General features: G+C 41.3%; 1 long non-coding RNA gene across 1 annotated transcript; it reads right to left on the bottom strand.

Moving 5' to 3' along the window:
• Positions 1–18,649: 18,649 nt before the first annotated feature.
• On the bottom strand, positions 18,650–27,084 carry LOC140648051 (uncharacterized). Its single transcript, XR_012041073.1, has 3 exons — positions 26,827–27,084; positions 22,574–22,692; positions 18,650–19,429 (listed from the first exon to the last, which is right to left on the bottom strand). It is a non-coding gene; the product is annotated as an uncharacterized lncRNA (long non-coding RNA).
• Between the last annotated feature and the right edge of the window lie 806 nt (positions 27,085–27,890).

Raw genomic sequence — 27,890 nt, forward strand, 5'->3', positions numbered from 1 at the left:
CACCTAAACCAATGGAGGACAAGCCTTACAAGAAGCAGTGCAAGTGCAGCAGTGACTCAAACTGAGCTAGCTTTGGTGCCCAGTAACTCCAAGCAACACACCACCTCTCCTGTGCTGAGTGACCACCATAACAGATGGAGCCCAGAGACATGGACTAAATTAACTCAATGGACATTTTGTGGACATTTATGGACATTTTACAGACATTTCACAGGGGTGGTCCATAGACTAAGGGAATGATATCTGTGTATTATATCAAAGGATGGGAAGGGTGGTGATGGGTAATGAGAATGTATTGGATAGTGTGAAACCTGAGCATGATGTAAATGGTATGGAATAAGGGGTGGCGAATGTACTGGTTTTGGCTGGGATAGAGTTTTTTTCTTTATAGTAGCTAGCTAGTATGGGGCTATATTTTGGATTTGTGCTGAAAACAGTGTTGATAATACAGGGATGTTTTAGTTGATGCTAAGTAGTGCTTATACTAAATCAAGGACTTTTCAGCTTCCTATGCTCTTCCAGGTGCATAAGAAGCTGGGAGGGTGCACAGCTGGGACAGCTGACCCCAACTGGCCAAAGGGATATTCCATACCATATGGCGTCATGCTCAGCATATAAAGCTGCGAGAAGAAGAAGGAAGGGGGGGGATGTCTGGAGTGATGGTGTTTGTCTTCCCAAGTAACCATTACGCATGACAGAGCCCTGCTTTTCTGGAGATGGCTGAACACCTGCCTGCCGACGGGAAGGAATGAATGAATTCCTTGGTTTGCTGTGTTTGCATGCGCGGGTTTTGCTTTACCTATTAAACTGTTCTTATTTCAACCCATGAGTTTTCTCACTTTTGCTCTTCTGACTCCCTCCCCCATCCCACCAGGGGGGAGGGGGGAGTGAGTGAGCGGCTGGGTGGGGCTTAGTTGCCAGCTGGGGTTAAACCACAACACTTCTCTAGATTGATTTGAAGAAAATGTAATCCAAAAACTGAATATTGAGAAACTAAATACCAAAAGCATATGTTTAGTTTGGGATCAATACTTATTCCTCCCAGGTTGCTCAGGTACTTGTTGAGCCTCTGTCTGTGCTCTGTCCAGGAAATTGTGAAGAGCTGCAATCGATAATTAGGATAGTGGAAAACAGTCATAGCTGCTGACAATTTTGCATTCTTACAATGACTGAATAAGAGTCAGTTCAGAAACGCATAGGTGTCTGAGGTAAAATAAGATTGTCCTACACAGCAGGAAGCATATTCTCCTACCACTGTACTATCAGTTCCCACAACTGATTCATAGTCATTCATATTCACCATTGTTTTTCACAGTAGCCATGAAAGCAAAGTCTTATATCAGCCTGTAAATAAAGAGTAAAGACCTGGCTCCGCTGAAGTCGGTAGCAAAATCTGTGTTGCTGTTACAAGGTTTCCCAGTGTCGTGGTTTAGCCCCAGACGGCAACTAAGCACCACACAGCCGCTCACTCACTCCCCCCCCCCCCCCCTCGTGGTGGGATGGGGAAGAGAATCGGAAGAGTAAAATGAGAACACTCGTGGGTTGAGATAAGGACAGTTTAATAGGGAAAGCAAAAGCCGCGCGCGAGCAAAGCGAAGCAAGGAATTCATTCACTCCTTCCCATGGGCAGGCAGGTGTTCAGCCATCTCCAGGAAAGCAGGGCTCCATCACGCGTAATGGTGACTTGAGAAGACAAACACCATCACTCCGAATGTCCCCCCCTTCCTTCTTCTTCCCCAGCTTTATATACTGAGCATGACGTCGTATGGTATGGAATAGCCCTTGGGTCAGTTTGGATCAACAATCCTGGCTGTGTCCCCTCCCAGCTTCTTGGGCACCTGGCAGAGCATGGGGAGCTGAAAAAAGTCCTTGACCAGTGTAAATACTGCTCAGCAACAGCCAAAACATCAGCGTGTTGTCAATATTATTCTCATACTAAAACACAGTACTACACCAGCCACTAGGAAGGAAATCAACTCTATCCCAGCTGAAACCAGGACACCCAGTAAAGAATTAATACAACAATAAGGCATCAAAATAAGACTATCAGTTAACTGGAGTACAAATATTCCTATTGGAAAACTGATTAGGTGAGCGCAGCAAGGGTGGATTACAAAGCCTGATTTAAAAACAAATGTGGTCAATATTTGGTGACAGCAGGAAGCAGTTTGTATTTTTTTTTAGCTAACATTTCACACCCATAACAGAAACCCAGTTAGGTCTGAATCATGCTAGTGTTTAAGAATTAGAAATTTGCCTGCACTACATACTGTGAGAAAGTGACTGGCTCGTTTTCATTCCCCCCGCTGAGCCAGGGTTTGGCATCACGTGCAGCTGTGTGCAACAGACAGTGCACAAACTACTCCAGACTGAAAGAAACCTCCAGGGATGCTCTAATTCATAAGAGTCATGGAAACACAACAACCATCCGATTTTCCTCTCTAAGACAGATACTTACTTTCCAAAAGACAGATAGCTATTTCCATCTTAAAAGGGATTACTAATCCAACTCTTCTGTTAGTGATTCTAACTGAAGAGCAGAGTATATAGGCAACTCGCTGCCTACCTCCTTTCAGAAGAGGATAAGCTCCTTACTGCTACATGTCTGGAAGAAGTATAAGGCTCTCCCATGACAAGCTAACTTCCATACAGTCTAAACCACTGGTTCAGTAGAAAGTAAAACCAGAAAGCACCAGTACTACCCAGTAGGTTAGACTTTCTCTTATTTTTAATGAAATTATTAACATAGAAAACAACAGAAATAAAGGAGCTGCAATCTCATGAAGGGAAAAGAATGTTTAATAATCTCAGATTATTTTATGCCAAATGATTATTATCACCCAGTAATCAAATAGGGTATATGAAATATCACAACTGCATTTTATGAAGTTGGAACCCAATGCTTTTCAAACTAAGGTTACCTTTGAATCAAATCATAGGTTTCCAGCAAACCAATTAACTTACTAATTTTATGTCAGTCTGTTTTCAAACTTCAGTTCAGCATAGATTCCCTCAAAACAGGGATGAGGGCTTTACTTGAGAAGGTCATCCTGAACCTGCTTATCAAATTTGTTTGAACCCATGCATAAACTCAAAACCAGAAGAGTCCCTGCCTTGGCTGGGAACAAGTGGCACAGACTGCCTGGGCTCACAGTGGCTCCTAATTCATCAATGAAGGTGGGTAGAACAGGAACATGCGGAAATGCTTGGTAAACATTTACCTTTCTGTAACAACTACTGCTCTTTCCAAGTTAGCCTAATGCCCTCACACAGATGGTATTTCCCATGAAGCAGCTAAGAAACTTTTCTGAACCTAGAGGGGTACCTCATTCTTCAAGAAGTCTTACTGATTTCAGGGGGAATATTTGCAGAGCAGGGAGCTGCCTAACACTAGGAAGAAAGTCAAATGTGATCCTGAACAAAATGAAGATAGATGTTTCCAAGCATGTGTGCATATCACTGAGTGTAGTGAGATACAGCAGTCGCTGTGACTGGCTACCCAAACAGCTTGCTCCAGCTAGCTCACCTGGAGCCAGACTACGGGTACAGCTCAGTTTAAGATGAAGCCACTTAAATTTAGGCATTTGCATGTAAATGTATCCATATGAGCAAGGATTTGAGGCAGTCATTTGAGTCGGTGGAGACCCAGACCTTGCTTCAGCTGCCCAAGTACCATCCCTTTTGCAAAGCCTTGCTACTGAGATCTCCCTGGGGCTGGTAAATACAGCAGGCACAGGACTTGCCAGAGAGGCCCTCCCCTCCGGGGCAGCCACCGGAGGCCAGCAGGATAACTAGGGCATCTCACCTATGCTTAGGCAACAGAACCATGCCCTTGGTTCACATGTAAAAAACTGCAGGCCTGTACCTAAATGTAGGTGTTTTAGTCTGGAGCTGATTAAGGCTGATTAGGACCTACCCGTGGTACCTCTGCACTGCAGGGACACTCCTACTGTTCCTTCTTCTGTATGCATATGAGACACAAGAAATGAAAAGCAAAACTGTTTCTGTGTCCACAGGTACTGACATCTGTGCATGTGGTACGACACGTCTCTGTCACTATTTTAGCATTCACAGGAATACTAACTTTGGGCAGAAGAAACAACAGTCTTAATACAGGAAACCTAACAATAATGACAGGCTCTTCTATGTATACATGACTTTTTTTCCAGAAGATACATTAACAGGTATCCACAATGTGTATGAAAGCTACTCATCTCCTCATAAACACATCCTTTCATTTTTCAATACCTAGCATTTTAAAAGGTTTGACCAGTCTAACAGCATTTCTATAGGCAGAAAAAATACAAAGTTTTTTAATATACAAAACTGAAATAATTATCTCATTTTGCGTATTGATTCCTCTCAGAATACTTGAGGCCTGCAGGGAGCTTGCATAAGAAATTCTGATGAATGTATTTTGTCATTCTCCTCTCAGAAACAAAACAGCATAAATAAAATAAATAGCGAAGTAGTCTCTCTCTACTGCATGACACACAGGCAAAAATGGCATAAATCATCTTTAAACTGTCCATGGGGAAAGTGCTTTCAGAGCTCTGTTTGCCTATCAGTTTACAAATGAGAGTTTAATCTTTGCATGTCAAAGGTAACAAGTAGGACACCGGAAAGGTTTATTAAAAGTCACGACTAGTTTGCTTCAGATATGAACAGTAACCTGCTTCTTGGAAACCTGCCAAATGAAGGCCCAGCTGATTCATTTCAAGCCTAAACAGAGTGTACCTGAACACAGTATTATTAACTCCTGCGTTTACAGTCAACACATTTGTAGCTTGTTGTTGCAGCAGGGCAGAGCCAACATTCCCAGTCTTAGTGTGCCCAGATGTCTTTTACTTATAAACTGAAATCTGAATTTTATCAGTGCCTAATACTTGGTTTAGAGACGGTTACACCACCTAATATCTTTTTTTTTTCCCTAAATTACTCCTATGTAGTCTCAACCTTAACTGCATGCTGATATGATTTGTATCTTGTAAACTGTCAGAGGACTGATGTTTTATTGCGGATGTGATGACTGCAATGAATGTGTGACTCATTACCACATTTTTTATTGATGGGGCTGGGGGTTACACTGCAGGACATCAGCAGAGGAAGAAAGATGATTTGCAAATTAAACTCTGTGCAAAGAACAGCATCTTGTGGGATGAATTAGTGGCCATGAATTAGTTGCTCTCGGGGGTGGGGAGGGTGGTCTTTTGCAATCGTGTTCTCACTGGTTTAGCATTTTTCAATCTTCACTCTGATTTTTTTCTTAGTCACAGTCAATTCTCTTTCTCTTTGCCCAGCCACGACCTCATTGCTGTATGCCAAAATGAAACCACTTAAATACAAAACACACAGTGGCAGGCAGTTCACTATTTGTCTCTCCTTGAGATCCCTCTCACATATAGTCAGTCAATGCAGAAGTAAATCACTGCTCCTGAATCTCTCTTCTCCAAACACCTAGATATCCTGATTTTCTCACCTATTTTGTTTTTCTTCCCCAGCTTTCTAAACCAAAACAACATCCAGGCACTAAGTCTGGCCAAACTCTCATATATTACTTTCCTTCTGTGAAATAAAAATAAACAAACCCACAGCTTGATGAACACCAAGGGTTTGACAAAGTCCATGCATTTCTCATGAAGTAACAACATCTTTCTCAGCTCCCCATAAAGCCGCTCTCCCTTAAATTTCCATACACCAAATTAGCAATGAATGAACAGAGCCATGTAGGCCTACAGTTTAAGTTGGCAACTTACAATTAGCTCAGGGGAGGCTTCATGCAGACTGTTTAAGAGGAGAAAGGGCTGCAGGTAATTTTAAACTATTCATGCTCCCTCCCAGCACTGAGCTGGTGCAGGGACTGTGCGATACTTGGGAATCGATTAGGGAAGTTGCAGTTCTGGGCTTTGGCTAGAAAGAGTTATTCATGAGAGATTTTGTCAGGAGCTGTTTCAGCAGTGTGTGAGAGACAGAAAGTGAATTGGCAGGGGGGTCGAGGATGGGACAGAAGAAGAACTGGAGACTGCACTTATAAACACTGTGTTTACTGAGCTGAGGGAGAAAAAAAAAGGGAGTAATTGGAGAGTGTTACAGCCTTTCCTCCAAAAAAGAGTGAGGAAAGAGAATTATCCAGGACAGCCGGGAAAGCACCTTTATTAAAGATAAACCATAACATCATATGCAACAATCTTATCATGGGCTACAGCTGCAGCAGAACAAATGATCTTACCCATCTGCTGGGAAGACACAATGAGATGTATGACTCTAGACCTGTTGCAGTTTCTCTTTGTTTTGCTTTCTCCAGTTACCACCCATTTTGTTTACTCTTTTACTGACATATTGCAAATCCAAATCAGGTTAAAGTTAGCATATCTTTCACTAACTCGTCATAGGTTACCTCTCGGGGAGAGTGAAAGAGATACGACTTCAATAAAGACAGGCATCAAACTGAAAATATTTTTTTCCTCCATTAATTTTTTCTGTTATCTTGGCAACTTTTGCAGTCAATGACTGCCGCTCTTTGCTATGATAATCATGTTCCGATTTATACATCTACCTCTTCCTACCTGGGATTAAGAAATATTAGCTAAAAATCTACTTAAACTAGTTTTAGTGTTACTGGAAGGAAAATGTCCAACATATAAATGTGTCGGTATCTGTGTGTTTGTGCATGCTTTGCAAATGTATATATCTTTGCAGGCTGCGGGGAGCGGAGGGCTTTAAAAGTCTCAAACCAATGAGTGTCCATCTAGAAGGGAATGAAGTAAGTAGCTTGCTGCAGATCAACACCCCTGTGTTTCAGGAATGTGTGTTGGCAACGCTTGTGAAGTAACTTGCTCTTCAAGTTCCTTTCAGGTGACAGGTGGGACTGATACCACTTTTCTCAGTCTGAGATGGCCATCGTAGTTGTTGGCAACAAGAGACCTGCACATCTGCATACTTCGAATCCAACAAGAAACTATCAAATATTTTACATCTGTCTCTCTAGCGCAAGTAATCTATCACTTCAAAAGTTATTTTTCTGTTAAAGAAATAACAAGTATTTTTGCTCACAGTCACTAGAGCTATATTTTTTTTCCTAAAAATACTTATGAAAGCAGGGCTTGTGCTACATTTGTTCTGTAACACCTCTCACACTATTTAGGGGGAAAGTAATACTGAACTTGTGGCAAACTACTCTGGACTGAAACTTAAAGATAACACAAATCTACTTAATGCTTCTTACAATTTAAATTAGATGGTAAATACTAAATGTCAATGTGATGAGTATTCTGACACCGGACACAGATTCAGAGATCAAATAGGCAAAAAAAGCTCTTGTAAAGCCAAAGGCAATTGTCAGGACTCTTTGGTGTCACCATATATGCTACTGCTTTAGAAAGACCAGACACAACTTGACCCTACCTAAGAAGGGTCTTCTTTCACTTACAGAAAATGATCCCTCAGGTCCCATCTTGCAATCACTTTAATCAGAATAAATTATACTAGTTAAAACCAATGACGCTGCCCTCAGCTTCACCCAACGCTCACAAAGCAATGAACGCTCTGTCTGGTTGCATCTTTTTCTTCCTCATAGTCGTGATAAAGACACACAGCTGTTTAAAAATAACAACACTGAATTTTGCCTTTTTTAATTATTTATTGATTATTTGATCTTGGGGTTACTGATACACTTAATTTTTTATTAGGGTACTTTTGAAAAGTTGTGAGGAACTTTGCATAGCTGACCTTCTGTTGCATAGGTGGAGTCTAGATAAATTCATAAATACTAGTATATTCATATATACTCATAAATACCAGTATATACTAGTGTCCAGAAAAGATCACAAACTGCCTCAACTAAATAATAAGCATACTAAATGTCTCCAGTAACTGAGTTGCTAGTAGCATGCAGACAACTCCAAAGGCTATATTTAAAAAGCAGAATGAGCAAGTTTTATGCATAAAGAAGAAGAAAAAGAAGGAGGAGAAGAAGACAACATTATTTAACATCAATTATTTTGGCTATGCCTGAATGAGCATGCAGAGCTAACCACCCGAGGCCATCACTAGTTCTAAGCATGTGCTGACATGACTGCTCAGTCTCTTCAGTGCGCTGCTACAATTGGCTTGATTTTGGAAAAAAATGGTTTGCAGGGTACCTTTAGCAGCTGTGGCTGAGTTAACAGCTCATCGAAGTAGTGGCACAAGAAAGACTCTCTGCCAGGACAATGAGATATTATCCACAACTTCTGTAAAATTAAAAACAAAAGTGAAAAACATGGCTCTGAGGAATCTCTAAGCCATTTCCTGCTGAAACAGCTGTTCTAATAAAGACTATCTTCCTATCAGTTGAGGGTATGTGGCAGATTAAACACATGTTTCAGAAACACACTGGGAGCCCAATGAAACCCAACCAGTCTATAAATGACATGCAACCCTCTATTTTTTTCTGATGCTGCCAACGTACCTCTCTTTAAAAGCTTTCTAAAGCACTATTATTTTAACCTACAAAGGGTTTTTACTGCTGTTAGCTTCCACAAACACTGCACAAAGAAAGAATAAAACCATTACACTCATTTTTTCTGCTTTTGTCCTCTGATGAGCTTGGGGAGGGGAAAAAGAGAAAGAAATATCTCCCACAGGCAGCAAGTATACCTAATAAGTGTGCCTGTGTTCCTCTAACAGGAATAATTCATTCTCAATTTTAATGATAGTTACTTCTTATGTGCCCTGTTATTCTCAGAATTTTATAATAGATTTCAACACTTACAGCAATGTGACCACGAGTCCTTACCATTGTACAAAACCCATGTGTGAGAAAATTTAAATTATTCCACAGCTTCCCTTGCTGAATGGCATCATATTGAGCCATGTTTTATTCATCAACCACAAGCCTGACTTTTAAAAAAAATTCTTCCCTGCTGTTTAAAACAGCAAAAAGAGCCTTTATGTCAGTCATTTGCTCTATAAACTGTAGCTCTGGGGCAGACTTTGGCCTGGAGTAAAACAAGAGCATCTTCATGGAAGTCAATGCAGACACCGTATCAGAAGACTGCTGCAAGCCCATATTCAGAAACAGGATGATAATGTTAAGTGCTTTCTGCCACAGAGGATGCAGCTTTTCTTACCAGAATAGAAATCTTTTCTGGAAAACATGCTGTGATTTTTATGGTTAGCGATCTCTACACCCATGTTCATTTCATCTTATACCCTACACTCGTATGGCTGCATACACTTGGGTTTCCTCTTCTTATGCATGTGTCCAAAGGCTTCTGTGGCAAAGGCTGTGTTGCAGAAAACTCCCTTTTGTCATCATCAGTAAAAGTTATTTTGTTGAATGTACTGTGGTAGGTCAAACAGCGAATATGGACTTTGTACAATTTTGTGATAAAGCGCTGAGAAATGCAACAGCAAAAGAAAACAGCTCGTCTCTACTAGGCTGAATCGCCAAGGATGGATCTCTGATCTGAGGACGCAGCTAAGCACCTAAGAAACATGTGTTAAGCAGTCACAGCTCCATCCCACTTGTCTCTCAAGGCTTGCTAATGGCATAATTGTATTTAGATTACTGCCGTCCTATGTGTGCAATAAATCCATACCTTTGCAATCATGCCTGCCATGCCTATTCAGTTGTATAGGCAAAGACTAAGGAAGCCGACACAAGATGTGCTTTTGATGCATCTGTACAACAAATAACTGCATCAAAGGGTAAGAAGACAGGGAAGGTGGGAAGTGGGGAAGAGTTACTTTGATCCTTTGTTGTTTCTGTGTGCGTATATTGTGTGCAAGTCACAATCTATTGATTAGAAACTATGAGAAGAATTGACATTTAAGGATGAAAAATTATTCTATGCAAATTTTCATATTCACCACTGAGGATGCATCTAGGACAAAAATAAATTGTGCCTAATTACTACCTGCAGAGCCATGGCTGTGCATCTTATCTAAGTTAATAGCAGCCACAGATGGACAATCAAGAATAAAATTTGGCCAGCAGTCAGGATGAGAACCTGTGGAGAAGTTATGTTTACCACATCACAGGCAATACAGTAGGGTTAAAAACAGCAACCTTCATCAATAATTTAGCCACCAGGAAGATTCGATTCTGCATCAGAAAGCTCCAGCAGGAAAAATCAAATTTGTACTGTTTATTCTGGCATTCAATAATGTTTACTGCTTTATTAGAAATGGCAATAGGAAACTGTTTCCCCTCTTTCATCTCACACTCATGAATGTGTCTTTCATAAGGAATAAACTGGAACAGCCACCAGCTGGTAACAAATTTCTGGTCATTAGTGCCGGTCGGTCATTAGTCGGTCATTAGTGCCGACTAGGTCTGAATTTTAAACCACAAATTTCCTTAGCTCCTTCAGTTCCAACATAATTTTGCAACAATCCCTGCATCATAACCAAGAAGCTGAGAGTATGTAGCTCTCTTGGTTTTAATGCTTAGGTTTTTTGTTTATTTTCTGGAGATGCTCCTCTATTGGCACCATGAATAATCTGCCTCAGCAGGCTCTACTGACAAAGTTGTGAAGTGCTTTGGTCTACTGAGGAAAACCAAACTCCTTTACCAGCACTTTTTAGAGTATCTCAGCCAAGTACCTGGTAAATTGCTGAAAGAAACAACAGTCATATGGCCACCAGCTGTTGGTGGCATGGGGATACACGGTGGCACAGTGAACACGTGGCATTCACGGAGCCTATGAGCCTGGTGAACTTGGTTTTGGAGCAATATAGACAGGCAGGCACCATGCTGTAGCACTGCACAAAGATGGCATGGGTCTGGATATGTTAGAGAAGGCAGAACAGAGATGCCAAGTTAGCTCCACTGCAGCAACATTTCATCCATGTTCCAGCTCTTGCATTTGACCTTCTTTCCCTTTGTGCTGTTACATCTTCTGGCCTTTTGAGTGACAAACCAAAAGCTGGGGTTTTGTAAGCGATTACAGTAAGGAGGAGAAGTCAGTGAAGCCATCGTTGGTATAACTTTTTATTTACAAGAATGCTCAAACAGAAAGAAAAGTTTTTCTAGGTTTCTGCCTTCATCTTTCCTCCCTCACGTAAGTAACGTGGAGCTGACTACACTACACTCTAAATACTCTTCCCTTATATATAATACCGCTACTTGCGTCCTGTACAGCACACTTAACTTTCCCATTTCCAGGTCCAAAGCAGATGATACACAATGTCTCCGCTCTGCTGGCTGCAAGAACCAGGAAAATAGTAACTAATTCAGCTTCTTCCTTCATCCAAGAATTGCCTGCCAGCAGTGCATGATTCAAGGGCCTTATCCTTGCAGAGAGGCAAAGTCAGGGGGAAGACTTCCATCACACCTGATTAGAGCCCCTCTTGGGCTACTGAAAATTATTCACCAAACACTTTAGCAGTGAATAATGTGTGACAGTCAGGCTGCTCATCAGCAGCTTCCGAGGAGCAGTCCATCACCAAACAGCTTCCCTGAGGTGATTAGTCCTGATTAGGCACCTCCCTAAGCCTTGGCAGCTCGCTGCTTCAGCCCCAGGATGGGGTCTCTCTCTCTCCCCCTCTCCACCCCTGCGCTTCAGGATGCTGTTGCCAGGGCAACTTCTTCTACTGAGGTTTGAGGCTCAAATTCCAACATTTACCTGTTTAGCGTTCATAACTCCTTGTTATTTTCCCTCCCTTCACTCTCCCTTCCGTAGGCTTCTCTCAGCAAACCCATCTGGTAGATATTTACCAAACATCAAGGTGAAAGGGACAGGACCAGGAGTGAGGAGACTGTTTTTCTAAAGCAGGGGAGAGCTGTAGAAAATAAGTTCAGTCGTCCACAAAGCTTCAGCTTATTCATTTCATGACTGGTGCTCAGTACCCTCGACCCCCATCACTCCCACCCTTACAGCTGCTCCCAACCACACTGGGTTATTTTGTGCTCATTGTGGCACTGGGACAGTTTGGACACACACTGGATATTAAAAGAAGCACGGGCATTACATGCATGAAAAACTGAACTACAAAAAGTATGCAGGCTATAAAAAGGCATTTGAGCCCTGGACAAAAAGGCCCAAGGCCACTGGGATCCTGTTGAACAGATGTGATGTTCTACTTCATGCAAAACTCAGTGACTGAATCAGGGAACTTTGGGGTCATTTTGTATGTTCACAGTGATGTACAACATCCTACTTTCCTGAAAGTCAGGTGGACTGAACGCTGAAGGGGGTTTTCCCACTCTTTCAATCCGGTACCTCAACACTGTAGACTTTTGTCATGACCACACACAGACGCTATACAATATGCATTGTGATTTTTTTTCCTTTATCATTTAGTGTTATTCTCTCATCCACATACCCTGTCTTGCCAAAATAATACATAGACCCAGCTCATCCACACACATCACTTACATTTCCAAGCTGCCTTTGCTGCCTCTGCTTGGGGCAGAAATGCATGCCCCAGTACTTCATAAAACTATCTTAAATGAAGGATCTACTAATTTCAACAAAATGTAATCCAACCCATAATAAGATAACCTACTCTGTCAAGCAATTAACATATTTTAAGTGGTCAAACTGCACCCAAAACCTGCTTGTTCTAAAGGCGACTGGTTCCTCACCTTAACTAAATAATTCACACCTGCTAACACAACTATAATTGCAGCCTAGTAGCTCTGAAAGTGCTTGTTCCAGAATGGATATCTGAGGCTTATTCTCAAGCCCAGAGGCAATCACATTTATTATGGTTTGCAACTGGCAATCAAAGACACAAGAATTAAAATCTGCTTTGAAGAAAAACCCTTTCCAGCTTCACCTGTTTGTCTTGGAGATCAAATTTTTAAAGGGGAAGGAAGAGGAATGACAAAAGCGAGACATCTGCGTTGGGCACGTTTCAGACTCAGGAACCACAGTGAAGGAGCAGTTCAAAATGTATCACACTGTTCAGTTAAGGAGTGGAAGAAAAGAAAGTGCCCATAGGTTTTAAAATGTCATGACATTCTTGTACAGAAAGAAAAGTAAGAACAGGGTTTCCAGAAAGGTCTGTTTTCACTTTCAGGCAAAATTGCAGCAGACCTTACAAATTTAGATAACTAAATATTTAATTAAATTGCTGATCAAAGTTTCTACCAAAGGCTGAAAAGGACTAGAAAGTGGTTTTTCTCTTGTGCCTTTATGATGCATAAATTTCAGCCCCACATTAAATACATTTTAGAAAAAGCATTACATTGTGAATCTGGTCAATGGAGGCTATGTCTTGATTGGTAGAGTACTGTATTCCCCAGTGGCACTGGCTGCCTTTTTACATTGAATTACTAAGCCATCCTTTATCGCAGCATATATCCGTGAAAGCATTCAGTGGTGCAGACAATAACAAAGCACAAACAAAGGGTGTTTGTATTTTAAGCCATACATTGTAAATACAGAAAAGATGACCTTAAACTACTTATCACAGTAGGAAATGGCAATGAACAATATTCAGGTTTACTTGTTTGAAATTTTGTGTTTAGGGAATTGTTTGCCTGGGGAAAGAGGTGGGGGAGAATCCAGTGTTCTCTGGTCACTGACTGGCCTTAGTTTGAGGTATTTGAAGGGTGACACACAGCACAGCGAGCCAGTCGTTGTATGCATTCGGGAAACACCAACTCAAATTCCCACTGAAAGTTTTAAAAATAGAAATGTTTCAGGAGCTAAGACTGCTCAGTGAAGGCTATTTTTCTTGAGCCTTTAGAAAGCTCTAAGAAAAAAGTGCCTAAGTTATCCTTTTCCTCTGCTAAAGCCTATGCTTTACCCAATTTAGGCCATGTAGTTGCCCTGAGCACAGTTGGTGAAGGCAACCTTCCCCCCCCGCCACGCCTGGCCAGCACCATCAAGATGGAGCGCAATTTGCAAATAACTAAGTAGGGTTGTATCAAAGAAATAACAAACGTGGCTACCAGGTTTCTCCTGTTTTGGATGTAATCCCCAGGACCTCGCAGTCAGGGGATGAATCCTTCAAAGAGTAGTTTTCCTTTGGGTTTCTGTAAGAGAGGAATTATTTCACTCCATTTTGGTTTCCTTAACACCCCAACTGATCAGGAGAAGAAATGCTGTTTCCTTCCAGAGCCTGCCCACCTCCACAGCATGTTGCTGGCAAGTTGCCCCTGGGGTTTGCTGACAGAAGAGGACAAAAAAGGAAAAAATGGGGAAAGTGGGATTTCTGAAGACAGATAATCTCTCTGTGTCTTCCACCCAAGAAGAGAAACAAAACCAGATAGTTGTGAGAAGAAAAAAAAAGAAGAAGCAAAATCAGTGCTCGGAGGGAAAAGGATACGACGAAGGCTGGGACCTGCAGAAGGAAAGAGGGCTGGATCTTGCACAGGGGTAAAAGTAGGAGCTATGAAAACCTGCATGCTGAGCAGGGAGCTGCCTGAACGGAACAACAGGGACTCAAAGGAGACAGGTAGGGCTGAAGTCTACTTTGCTGCCAGCAGCCTTGCTCTCTCCTGGAAAGAGGCATCAGCCTCGACTACAAGGGAGGGGGCTGTCCCCACCTCCAAGCAAATGCTCTTTCCACCACATCCAGTTCCACGGTTGTCTGGGGAGATTTCTTCCTGCCTCTCCAACCATGCAATGGAAATTTCAACAAAGCTGTATGGTTGTGATCCTCCCAGCCTACTTGTTCCACTTCATATATTCTATATTAATAGCTGTTGGCCCAAGTGCTGGAGAGAGTAATTTGGGCAATAGGCTAGTGATTACACCAGCCACCCAGCTCCAGTTTCTAGTCCACAGGCCAATAAATACCTCAGAAAAAAAACACTTTAAAACAGCACTTGTTTCTCAGCTGAGGAGCGCTGGGTCCAAAAGAAAGGACTGAAAACAGGAATTCCTCATGCTGTTCTTAGACTAGAGAGAAGGATCTACCCTATAGAGAGGGCTCATCCCAGTTGATTGTGGCAACTTGCAGAAAAGTTGCAGGTTCTTCCAGCACAAGCATCCAGAAACTTTGTGGTTTGCTATACCCAGTGGCACAAGAGGGAAAGGGTCTGTTTTCAGAGTTCCCATCTGCTTGATAACAAGCATAAATTAAAAGACAGGTCGCCCAAATCCCAGAATCCTAGGAAGGAAGCCATGTACTCCCTTCAGTACTTCATACCAAAGCTGTTCTCCATGCTCATATCTATTTTCCCTACAGCTCAGAGGTAGGGAGGGCACCCACATTTTCCCTCCTAAGAATCAGAGTAAGGTCAGGTCAATACCTAAAGTCAGCAGCCAAAAAGTATCCAGATCCAAAAAATATCCCTGTTTTTTCACCAGAAAAGAGTGGCGTGATTTAAGCACCAAACTTCAGAAGGGAACTCACAAATACAAATAGCAAATAAAAACTGAAAAGGAGCTTTGTCTACCCCAAATGTGAACACCAAGTCCAGTTTGACACCACGCTCCTTCCACTGAAGGAAGCCTGAGCTTCTAAATCACGACGGAGAATTTTACTAGGCAACAGGGTACCTGCAAGTTAAGTTTTCCAGTCCCTGAGTTCCTTTGTAGACGGAGCATTTAGATCCCTGTGGCGGTCAGTGGAAGCAAGGCAGCAGCCACATACACGTGCGGGGTGAATTCACCCCGCAGCAGAGGCAGTCTCTGCGAAGCACCTCACACAGTATCAGGAAGGGATATTGCGCATCACTGACACCCGCAGCTGATTTTTTCTGTTACTTTGTACATGAACCCTGAATTTGCTGAAAACCATAAGGCGGGGGGGGGGGGGGGGGGGGTAAGGGAAGAATTATTACGAAGTGAAGCAACAGGTACAAGCAGCAGATCAGAAAAATCACAATTACAGCAGGGGGGTACCGATGATTTTTCCTCGCAAGCAACAAACTCTTGATTACTTTACCACAACCTAGCGAAAATGACGGGACTAACTCATTTCTAACTTGGGAAAATGCAAACGCCTTCTCCTGCCGGGGTGAGGACGGCTGAGGACGGGGACGGTGCCATCAGCGACCGTCCGGGACCGCTGCGGGCACCTCCCCGGGACCGGGACCGGGACCGGGGGGCGGCGGGGCCGGGGGGCGAGCAGCCTCCGGGCATCGCTGGCCCTGGCTCAAATAATTCAAAACAGTGCCATCTACTGGGGCCAGCTGCGGGACGGAGCCTCTCCCGAAGGTCTGTTAGTTGGGTTTTTTGTTCCCGTTCGTAATTCGCTTCGGTGTTTTGCTAGAGGAGGCAACGGGTGATGACTGCTAAGGATTTTAGAAGTACCCTTTGCATTTCATGAAAAATGCCTTACCAAATGTTTTCGAAAGGTCAAACTGCTCCGGACGGTTTCTTTAGATTTTTTGAATCAAGAGGGAGACAAGGGATTTTATTTTTTTTTTTAATTGATACTCTCCAGTGCAATAAAAGCTCAATCAGTAAAGCACTTAAGCAAATGCTCACCTTTAAGCAGCTAAGGGGCTTCTGTGATGGTGGCAGAAATAATTGCATTTCCTCAAAGTCCTGTAGAGCAAGATGTGAGATCAGGGTAAAAAAAAAAAAGAACATGCTTATAAAAGTATCTGTCTCCTATTTACCAAGGAAACACCCAGATGTATTCTAGATTCAGAATTGTGCATTAAAAAAAGGCAATGAGAAGAGAATGTGAAGCAAAAAATTAGGTTTTATGTGAAGAAAATATATACTGTAAAATCACTCCACTTCTTGAATTAGAACTAATAGAAGATGGATCATTTAAAGTCATTAGCAAGTTAATATTCAGCAGTTCAAAAATCCTTGTATTATCTTTTTAAATTATTTATAGACTTTACAGAACTGATGCTTATAACCTCAAACCCTTCCTGGACTGTTTAATATACTAAAAATCTTCCTCTACTTGTGTGTCTAAGAGCATCAAGAGCAAAAATAATGCTAATTTTACAACCTTTATACCAGCTCTAGTTTTACACTTGAGAAACTCAGCACAGAGAGTGGCTAAAGCTAGAATTTAAACTGTGCTTATCCATCTTGGGTGACCAACCAGAGCTACCTATGGAGTCTGTGTCAGATATAAAAGATGTTTCCCTTATCACTTTATGGACTGTTCAAAGAAGCTGAAGAGGGAATCATTTTCAAAAGAAAAATAAAGGACCTCTTGTGAAATTACCATGCTGAGGGTTTTTTTAAAGAACTATATTTTTAGAACAACTTGTAATTAAATTGTGGACTTCAGTGCTACATTTTTTAGGGATATCAAAAGTATAAAAATGTGTTCCAAAATGATTATCTAAATCCATGGATGATAATTCCATCAAAGAGCTATAGTGCTATATTCTTGTTTTTCAGGACTGCCTTTTTGTAGTCTTACGTATATCTAAAGCACATTTTCAATCAGCTCCCTTGCTGATTGATATCAATTTCAGTCAGTTGTGAGCGCTCAGCGCAAAGAGCGCTCAGGTCTTTCATACCGTTCTCCAGGCAATGTGATACACATCATTAGTGGCCAACTGTGATCATTTTGTCTTGCAGCTTACTGCCACATCTAAAGAAAGCAGCCATGTGCAATGTGATTGCCTCTGTAGGCAGCTGGAGAGTCTCAGAAGAGCCAGTCAGCTCCTTCAGAGCAGTGAAGTTGCTTAAATCCCTGGTATCCAGCTTTTGCCAGCACATCTGCCTAAACACCACTAGGGTGGGATTCCTTAAATGCTGGTGGTCCCTCAAACACCTAGTCCAACAGAGAGTATCAGAGCACGCTTCTCAGAGAAGCTTCATGCTTCAAAGGGAAACTATTGCCTTGGAAGAAAGAAAAACAACTTCTAAAACTAAACAGCCTTAGGTTGGTTGATTCAGGACCTGATGAGTGGCTACAGCTGTCATGTGAAACTGTACAAAGTGAGAGAGATAAGGAGCATCTAGCATCTGCCCTGGCTGCGAGCAGGACCACAAAACAAGAGCCACCCGACAGCGCTTGCTATCTGTACCAGAGCAGCGGGTCCTGGTGCAGCATTGCCATTTCTGGGATCAGGAGCTTTCAGTTCATAATCAGGTTCCTACGTCAATTCTCCCAGCATTCTGCATCAGTGATTTAAGAGCTTGTTAAGGAGGAAGGCAGTGGGGACCTAAACACAAAAGGCTGAATTTAATGAAGAAATAACAGAGCGTGAAAAGCAGCTCCACGGTTGTGAAGGTATCTGTACTGATCTTCTAAAAGCAGAGCAGGAATGCAAGCACAAGAAGACAGATTTTTCCTCCCAGAGGAAAGCAGATAGAGACAGACAGGCTTTGGAGAGCAGCCAGTCTTCCTTATTGGAAAAAAAAAAAATCTCATTTCAGCCTTGGAGAACGTGATTGTTCCTGTGGTTTGCTACCACTGTTGTGTGACATTAACAGAGCTGGATGAGTGACTGGCTGACATGGGAGGTAATACCAAATTAGGTTTTACCGTGAGAGTAAGTGAACACGCAGTGAGAATAGTGGCCCACTGACTGGAATATCTCTGAGTGCTCACAGGACGTTACTCAGAGGAGCTTTTGGCTGCTGGTTCCCCAAGCAAACTGCACAGGTTTGAAACCTTTTCTTGCTGAAGTGTGGTGTCTTTTTCCCTAGGAAGGGAAAACAAAGTCCAGCTGAGAAAGTAGCAAGAAATAAATTGAATTTAGAGGGAGAAACAGGATTATGATTAATTTCATTTTATTTTGTATTTTACATGTAAAGTGCATGATATTGTACTTTATCTCATTCTGAACTAATCCGTGGAACTGACAGGAATGCCTTTTTCTGGAAAGTAAGCATGATGGGGAATCCTGAGGCATGCTTCAGTCTTACACAACATACACATATGCATGTACACATTAATGTATATGCCTATACACATACATATATATGCCTATATTTTGAGCCCAATAAGTACATCTGACAGTACCTCTTAGCATTAATGGATTGTCTCTGGAGCAAAGGGACAAGATTTTAATTTGTTTGTGGGATTAGTTCTTGCAATGTGCAACACAGCTGCAACTGACTTTTTAACATGAGGAAAATCACACTACTGTACAGTTACACTCTCCCTGCTAAATTTAATCCCATGTATTTTTATGCCTGTCACAAATAGATAGGATTATTACTGGGAGTCTCCCACAAGTGGGAATCAAATGTGTTATTATGTCTTTAAAGACAAGTGGGTCTGTCACTGATGTCCTAAAGCTTTTTGAATGCAATGCCTGGTTAGCTCCCTACCAGCTCTCAGCTGCTCCACTCCCAAGGCAGAGGACTGTAATGCTAACGATCATTTTTACATCCCTGGGCTCAAGAGAATACCGAACAATCTCGTCTGATGCTGCGGGACAGTCAGGCTGAACGGATCTTAGGGAGCCCAGCCAAGCAGCAAGCACAAGCCTGACGTACTTCCCAGCCCAGCCTTGCAGGTCCACCTCTGGCATGGAGGCAGGATGCAGGACGGCAGCCAGGGCACGTGGAAGTTGCTGGGGTACTGCAGACCCGGCTTCCTCCGATTTTGAGTGGGCCTACAATCAAAACACAACATAAATGTAGCAATAAAAAACGCTTACGGATTTAGCATCACATATCCACTGTGGTATTTGCAGAGTCCTGGTCCTTTCAGCAGCCCACAGCTGGGTTTGCTTCTTGCAGACACCAGGGATAGGAGAAGGGATCCAGTGGGTGCCCAGGTCACTGAGACAGCGTCAGGCAAGAGCTGGAGCCCTTCAATTTGATGTAACCAGAATGCTTCCTCCCCAGTCAGCCCTCCTAAAAGTGCTGCAATCCACTGCTACCTGCTTGGTAACGTGTGGTAGATGCCAGAGACACACTGGCAATCTTCATAAGGCAGTGCTGGCTGCCTTGACATGCTGAAAAAGGAAACAAGTAGTATATAGTACACAACCCTACCATACAGCAACTAATTCCAAGTATTCATCCCTATCAAAATGCTAGTGGAAGCCCTGCCAACACCAGTCACTTAAATAGAGGAGATCATTTGCTTCAAATTTTGAGGGAGCATTAACATAGAAAAATCTTCATTTCTGACCCACTTCTGCACTCATTGTATCACAAAGTTCTCACACTTCTGACAAGTGTGAGAAGGCTCCTCATATGAGTGTTTCCTGACCTGACTTTCTGAATTAGATTTGCTAAGTGTTGGCTGCCAGCTGGTAAATGAGAAGTGAAACCAGTCACCAGTTCCTGCATATGCTGTTCTGGGACAGCAGCTTCAGTTGCTAAGTCTTGAGATCAGTTCCCTGCAGCTCTTGAAGACGATAGAGGGTTTTTAATACATTTTAGATCTATAACTATCACACATAATTGCATTAAGTTGTCAGGGCTATTGCCTACATGCGTTGGGATGTATCCACTGTCTTTGCACGCTAAGGGGATGGCTGAGTAACATACACAGAGTCCTTCAAGCGAGACGGATGCTAATTTAGCCTGTCTCCAAGATGTGTGCCCATGGCTGACAGATACGACCCGCAGGAGATTTCTGCCCTTCTGGAGAGGCAGCTGGAGGCCAGATTGGGGTGTCCAAGTTGATTAGACTCCTATGCTTAGGCAACTAAATCCACATAACCTTTATGCTATGCAAGCCCCAGATAGTCCATCCCTACACCCCAGGAATAGCTGGGTGTTGTACAGCCCCTCCACAGCTTCACCACCAACCACAAAACTCCCTGGAGCCAGCAGAAGCTGCCACCTTCAAATAGCCATGCCAGCCTTAACAAGTCACTGGAAATCTGTGTAAATTAGTCCCAGAATTCATTACAGTCCAGTTCGCTACAAGGTTTACAGCAGAGCCAGGACTAGGAGAGCGCAACGAGCATAGCTAAAAAATCATTCAAGTGATGACAGACAAGCTAAAGGAGTAGCTGCAGTTATGTAGAGGTATGTCTTTGTGGTTTAAAAATATGAATACTTTTTAATAGAAAGGTGTGCTTATAGGTCATGTTCAGCAGGCTACTTACAATGAAAGTTTAATTAAAATTCACAGTTAGGCTATGCATGAAAGGAAAAAAATGAATAGCTGCTTTATAGAAAAAAATTAGTTTTATCCTCAAACTTTTGGCCCCAAAACAACAAAGCACTTACACAAATGCTTGACTTCAACCATATGCTGAAGTTTCCAGAATCAGTGAAATAAAAAATAATGGGATTTCAGAGTGTTTTGAATCAGTAACATGCTTAATTTCCCAGCTGAATCCTATTTCAATTATATTTAATCATAAAATATGAAGGTCCTGGGGAGAGAGTTTTTAACTGCTTTTGGTATTTCTGAACAAATTTCTGGAATCAGCCATCTTGTAAAATATGGATTTGTAGAATTCCCTAAACTGAGTGGTCAGTAAAAGTCACGAACCTTCTGATATGATAAAATCACAATTCAGCATGTTCGCAAACTCCAGGTCCAGTTTTTGAGGTAGAACAGTATTACCTGTATTGTTTAGGTAAGCGGTTCTTAATGGTTTATTTGAGCTAAGAGATTCTGTTTTCCTTCAATTAACTTAGAAAAATCTGTGTAGCAAACTGCATGGGAAGGGTGCAAAAGACATAGTCTTATGTAAAACCTGGAAAAGAGCGTAGATACATGTAAACAGCAAGCAGATTATATCACTATTTCATTTTGACAAATTTTAAGTTCGGCATATATGCCAGTACTCACCTTGTAACTACTAGTTAGTATTACAGTACAAAGAATAAAATTAATTTTGAGCCTGAAGAAAACCACCTTCAGAGTGTGTCCATTGAGCCACCAAAACCCAGGAATGGTCATGGCTCATTGGCTGAATTCCATGCCATTAAAGTACAACTCAAAAACATTTAAAGGCATTCTTACATTTGAAAACACCAAGCCTGAAGAAACAGTGCTGTCAGGTAGGTCACCCAGCAGTTAAAGCTTCAGGACCTGGAGATGTGGGCAGGAACTCCAATCTCAGAGCTCCACTATCACATTATAAAAATGATTGATATTCCACAAGTTGCACTCTGAACATCATGTGCAAAGATAGCCTCAAGAATTCAAAGCTTAGACAAGAGACATCGCGTGTTGATTGATGGCCCTGTGTCACTCTGGCTTATGGGTTATGACCACTGGAGACTTCAAAATGAACTAAGCCAAACATAACAGCATCCTTTGCTCAGTGAAGCAAGGATGCAGGACTCAGAAACCGAACTGTTCTGTCAAAAAATAAAATACTTAGCTCAAAAAAATCTGTCAGACTTTCAACACTTTTGACAGCTTCCATATTCAATGCATGCAAAATTGAGTCTCATGAATGCAGAAAAAGCATCCAGAATGTTTCTTTGACATTAAAACTCCCTAATCTGGTATATTATCCTTAAATAATTCACACATCTCTTTTATGTAGGTCTCTCTCTCTCTCGGATGTTCTATAGAAGAAACATCTTCATTAAAGCAAACAAAAATAAACTACTCTTCTTATATTGGGTAGCATTAGAAGCTGTCTTTACATATGGTACAAAAGTATGCTAATACTTTAATGACACTGATGAACAGCATATATTAACTGAAAAATAGCTGTCTTAAGTACACAAATACCAAGTGTCTTCATTCTGTATTAGGACTGTCATTTATTGTGACAGGAGGAATTTTTCTCAACATGTAAAATGAAACATATTATATTAATGGTCATAATTACCCAGTCCTTCAAATTAAGCCATGGTTGTTATAAGGACATCACTTTGTAAGATATTTGCTTCTAATTTGCAATCTTCTGTTCCTTAATTTCATTAGGAATGCTTATGTGTCACATCATTCCTGTTAAAAAAGAAAAATAACAAAAATTTGGATTATTAATATTTTGCTGAACTTTTCACCATTTGGAAAGCTGCAAACAGCGTACAGTTTATGAACTCCCACCAAATTCAACAGAAAAGTTTTAGATCAGACATAAGCAACCTAAGGAAAGACACCTATCTGAAATGATAAAAGAATAAGTGACCATAATTTTCTTAATTTTGTGCTGAAGGTACACAGAAAAAGATTTTAACTGAAATTTAATGGACAGTAGTGACTTTCCAAGAGACTTTTTTCAAGCCAATTAGAAGAGTAAAGGATGAACTTTCTTGAAAGGTAAGAAATTCCTAATAATTTAGAAACCATGCTGTCGTACTTTTGTCATTCATACAGTTTAGGTCAAAGCACAAACACCTGACTGGTCATTTTTTTATTCCTATAGCGTTCTCGCTTCATATCTGTTTTGACTTTAAACTCTACTTTTCTTGTTGGGAAAAACTGACAGCAAGAGCCTGTCCTTCTGTCTTGCAGGCGACGTACAATTGTGTACCGCAGCATCCCAAGGAACAAGGCTTGAGCTACAGGAACAGAAAGTATGACACAAAGTACACAGAGAACCAGAACCTCATGTGCCTCCTTTACAATCTCTGGACAAGAGGATTGTCCTCTATGAGATATGCTGTTGAGTGGGAAAAGTATCTGCTTAGTGCAGAATTTTCAGACGCTTGTAAGATTTTTTTAAAGCCTTACACATTACAATAATTTGAATATGCCACCATCACAACCTAGGTCTTCTCCCATTAAATTAATAGATATATTAGCCTACATTTTTATGGAAGCAGGACTAGCTACGCACTGTAGAAATGAGGCTATTTATGCAGGGTTTTTTTTTTCAAATCTTCTATTCAACATTTGGTTGGACAGTAAAGATTTAGACTAAAACATTTTCTTTGTTTATACATACATATATGTTTCTACGTACATATATGTTTCTTCACATATAGGTCACTATTCCTCATATATGGATTAGTGGGTGAGATGATTACTTAAAATGTACAGTTCTGAACCCATTTTATTGGTAGGCATAGTAGAGTCTGGATCTAGCTTGCCCAACTTCAGGAACTTGAAAAGGCACCTACATTAGGAGTCCAGTTGCTTTAGCTGCCCCAGTTGTCAGTGAAGACAGGTAGACATCCACCAAGGCAATTCAGCTGCATCTAAGACTGCTGATACCATGAATATGCAGTTTTACACGCGCAAAGGGAGACCTGACATCTGGTAAAGCAACAAGTTGCTACTAAAATATGGAGAAGGTTCTGCCCAACAAGTCTTGAGCATTTAATACAAACTTTAACTGTGTGATACTCAACCTTACTAGTCCCTGATAGGTGTCTCACATGTGTAGTATCCTGATGGGAGAAGACAACTTGTCAGACTTGACCAATACAAACTGACTGTTCAGAAAAGGCTTTTCTAATAATCTTTCCACTATACAAGGGTTACACAAGAAGAGAAGAAATGTACCCACAGGCTGGTGATGTGTGCACTATGGCAGCCCTTCTGGCTGCCACCATATAAATACAGCCTTTGACACCTCAGGATTTGGTTTTGTTGCTGTTGTATCTTCAAGGGACATTTTAAGTCCAAAAGTTATGTCTTAAAGCATGAGAGCTTCTTCCCCCTTAAAGCTGCCACAAGGAATAGCATAGTCCCCAGCCCGCCGTGTAACACTGAAACACGGGTCATTCATTTCAGAACGGTGTTAATTCTTCAGAAAATGTGAACACTGCTATTTGTTTTTATGCCAGCAGCCTGAAGGAAACAGGTTAACTGATTAGTTGGCCTGTGGGAAGAAAAATACATGACATCAACAGACTTTATGAATCCTAGATCAGCTCCTCTCCTCCTAGTTATATACTGGTGCAATTCTATTGATGTGAACAGCATAGTCCCCAAAAGAGTGCCCAAATGAGAGAAACACATCCACTGAACTCTGAGTAGATTTTTATCAATAAGATGAAAAAATCTAAAAGAATATTTTAAAAGGGAGAGGACAAATTTCCCACTTAAATATTCCCACCTGCATCAGTTCCACTAACATCACAACAGGTGAGCTCAGTAGGACGGTGAGGCGTCTGGACGCCAGCTGTTGCTACCACCAGGTAACCTCATCCTGGTACTCATCCAGCTGTTAAAATGCTCTTTTGTTATAGGGCTGGGAAGGGGTGCAGGTTTCAATCTGTTTCAACTGAAGCTCCGGGAATTTTCAACCACTCAAAATGTCTTTGTAATTGAAAATGTGAACAGACTTGTCAAATAAATACATAAAATACCTTAAAAATGTCTACCATTAAGGATCCACCATTGTAAATTAAAGCTGGCTTCCTGTATCAGAACACACAGGCAAATGAAACACATAGACTTCTTTACTTCTGAAAAGTATCATATTTTATGCTGTCAATGAATATTCCTGATAAAATGTTGGTGGTAATAATTTAATTTTTATACTCACAAGAAAACCTACTAAAAATTTTTACAGCTTTGCCTTCCCTCACTGCTCTGTGTTTGACTGAGTACGGTCTTTTTACAACCATGCATAAAGACAGCCACTGCCAAGAGAGAAATTTTTATAAGCCTTATTAATAGGAGTTTCTTATTGCTCAGGTATTTCACATATAATGTTCTTTCTGCTACCTAATAAGAATTGTGACACACGGACCTATTGTACTGAAAAAAATGATAGCATATATGTTCAAATTTTGCTTGTTTGTAGCATCTGGATTCCTTTCTTTAAGTTATGAAATAGTCATAGAAGGATTTCCCAGAACCAAGCAGCACTAGACTGAAGAAGTAAAATTGTCGGGCTTGCAGAATTTCAGAGAGGAATTTGGCTAATGAGCACAAGTTCAACACTGCATGAAAATTTCTGAAGCTCCTTTCTGACGCTTCATATCCAGAGACATTTTCCTGTCTCCAAGCAGATGTTTGTAAAAAGGAAACTGGAGTTATAATTTGGTTGGATAAGCAAATGTCTTCTGAACTGGGAATGGCAGTCTTAATGCAATGAAGTCCCAGCTTGAACAGCAGATGTGCCACTTAAGCAAAACTCCATTTACTTGTTCCAGATGAAAGGTCAAGATGTTTTAGTGCCTGAAGTAGCACAGGGTAGCACTTGAGCATCCTGCTATACCACCAGTAGAGCCAAGAATTAAATTTTCAGTCTTCAGCTGTAATGAAGAAGTGTGTATTTATTCTCAGGAAATAATTGTAAAAATAATTGCACAAGTCTGATTGTGTTTTGCTCTGACCTAGCTTCCTAGTTTCACATAGCCTCAGGGGGAGGCTGCAGTTGCCGGTAGCCCCAGGGGATCCATATGAAAGTAGTGAATCCAAAGCAGTGAAGCTATTTTGTCTCAATGACATCCTGTATAAAAGGGTATAGAAGACTTATAGGTGTATACAGGGGTTTAAGAGCAAATGCTTTTTCCCTGGCTCGCAGGCTGTTCTGTTCTGCTGCTGTGGTACAAATACTCAATAAATGGTCAAATTGAGGCCTCACAAAGAAATGCCAGTTGAAAGAGGACAGATATGAAATTATGTTAGTTCACAAACTCCCCTTCAAAGAAGATTTACTTACATCCATAAAGAAGGCTCAATAAAGTGATCACACAAATAGCCTGTTGAATAACTTCACTTAACGCAAGTAGAGGTGTTCACAAGAAGCTACAAAGCAGATGTTTGGCTTGAATGGAAATATTTTCACATCAGTTCATCAAGACAGTCACTAAAAGAACCCCTGCTATTACTGTGGCGTGAAACTTGTATTCAGATCCATAAATACAATACATGACAACTTATTGTGTTTAGGAGAACTAGAATCCCAGATCCAGCTTTAAGAATGAGATTCATCTGTTGATACAAAGGAATCAACAGAGAGCCGTGGACAACTTATGTTATTTTTTGGAGCGCATATTTTAAAAAGCATTTCTTTCCTAATATAATTTGGCAGTTGCAGGGCAGGTTGACAGGAAAGAATGGAGAAAGTAAATTACTTTTCCACTTAGCACTGCTCTGAGGAAAACAACCATTAGTGTTCAGTTAAGCACTTGCTCACCAAGCCATGCATGCCTACTGCCTGGAAGCTGGGACACATACCCTTCGCCTGCAATCCATAGGCTCTTCATTTACATTTGCTCTTAGGCTGCATCTGTCTTCACTCTGGTTGCTCATCCCAGCACAAACTGGGGTCTTGGCGCACCAGTCCCCCATAGCATCTGGGACAAATTCTGGGGCTTCCTTTGAGAAGAAACAAGGACGCAGCTGTGTCAGGCACCTAAAACTAAGCAGTGCTCACAAGTTCTCTAATGTAGACTTTTGCTACACCCATGTTTAAGTTTAAGCCTGAGATATGTGAACAGCTTCTGTCCCGTCTATATCAAGCAATGCTGCCTGCATTAACATTGTCCATACTGAGCTTGTGAGCAAAGTGGAGTCTGCAGGCAACTGTGATTCATGTATTAAACATGCTAAGTAATGTTTGTAAGTAAATTCCGTCATTCCGTATATCTAAAGGGCACCAAACTCTGTAACTGTTTATTGCAAGTTTCTGTTTTCCCCCTGTGGCTCTAAACCAAATCTCATTTACAAGTGGGAACGTGTTATTCTGCGTAGTGAATACCTGACCTTTTATTTCTACAAAGTAATTTCCAGAAACAATGCCAAAAGTATGTAGTGCCACTGACAGGGTGACACTGCAGCATTTCATATGCATATTTTCTTGGGAAAAGTATTTGGAAAAAGCTGCAGGAGTCCAATTGAACTTTATCACCTGACTATGCATGCCCACAATAACAAGATTATATACTAATATGACTGTGACCCCAACACATGCAGAGCTGGTCAGAGTTATACAAACTGTGGGCTCCAACACTTCCTCTAGCAGGAAACTCTGCTGGAGAGAGGATACTAAAAGCAAAGAAATTTCTGAAGTGTGATGGTAATGGAACATAAGTGCTTTACTGATAGGGACTGCACTTAGGTGTAGTGCTTAAATGTGTTGCTGAATTAAGGCCTTAGGACTTTTCATTCCATGTTTACACTTAACATTTCCCTTAGTATTTGTTTTGCTATTACATGACTATATCTGTGATTATTATCTCAACTGGATCTGGCTGCAACCCAGAAATTCATTAAATAACCATCACAAGACTGGTAGTACT

This window comes from Ciconia boyciana, chromosome 1, assembly GCF_034638445.1.
Source record: "Ciconia boyciana chromosome 1, ASM3463844v1, whole genome shotgun sequence".
NCBI classification, from domain to species: Eukaryota; Metazoa; Chordata; class Aves; order Ciconiiformes; family Ciconiidae; genus Ciconia; species Ciconia boyciana.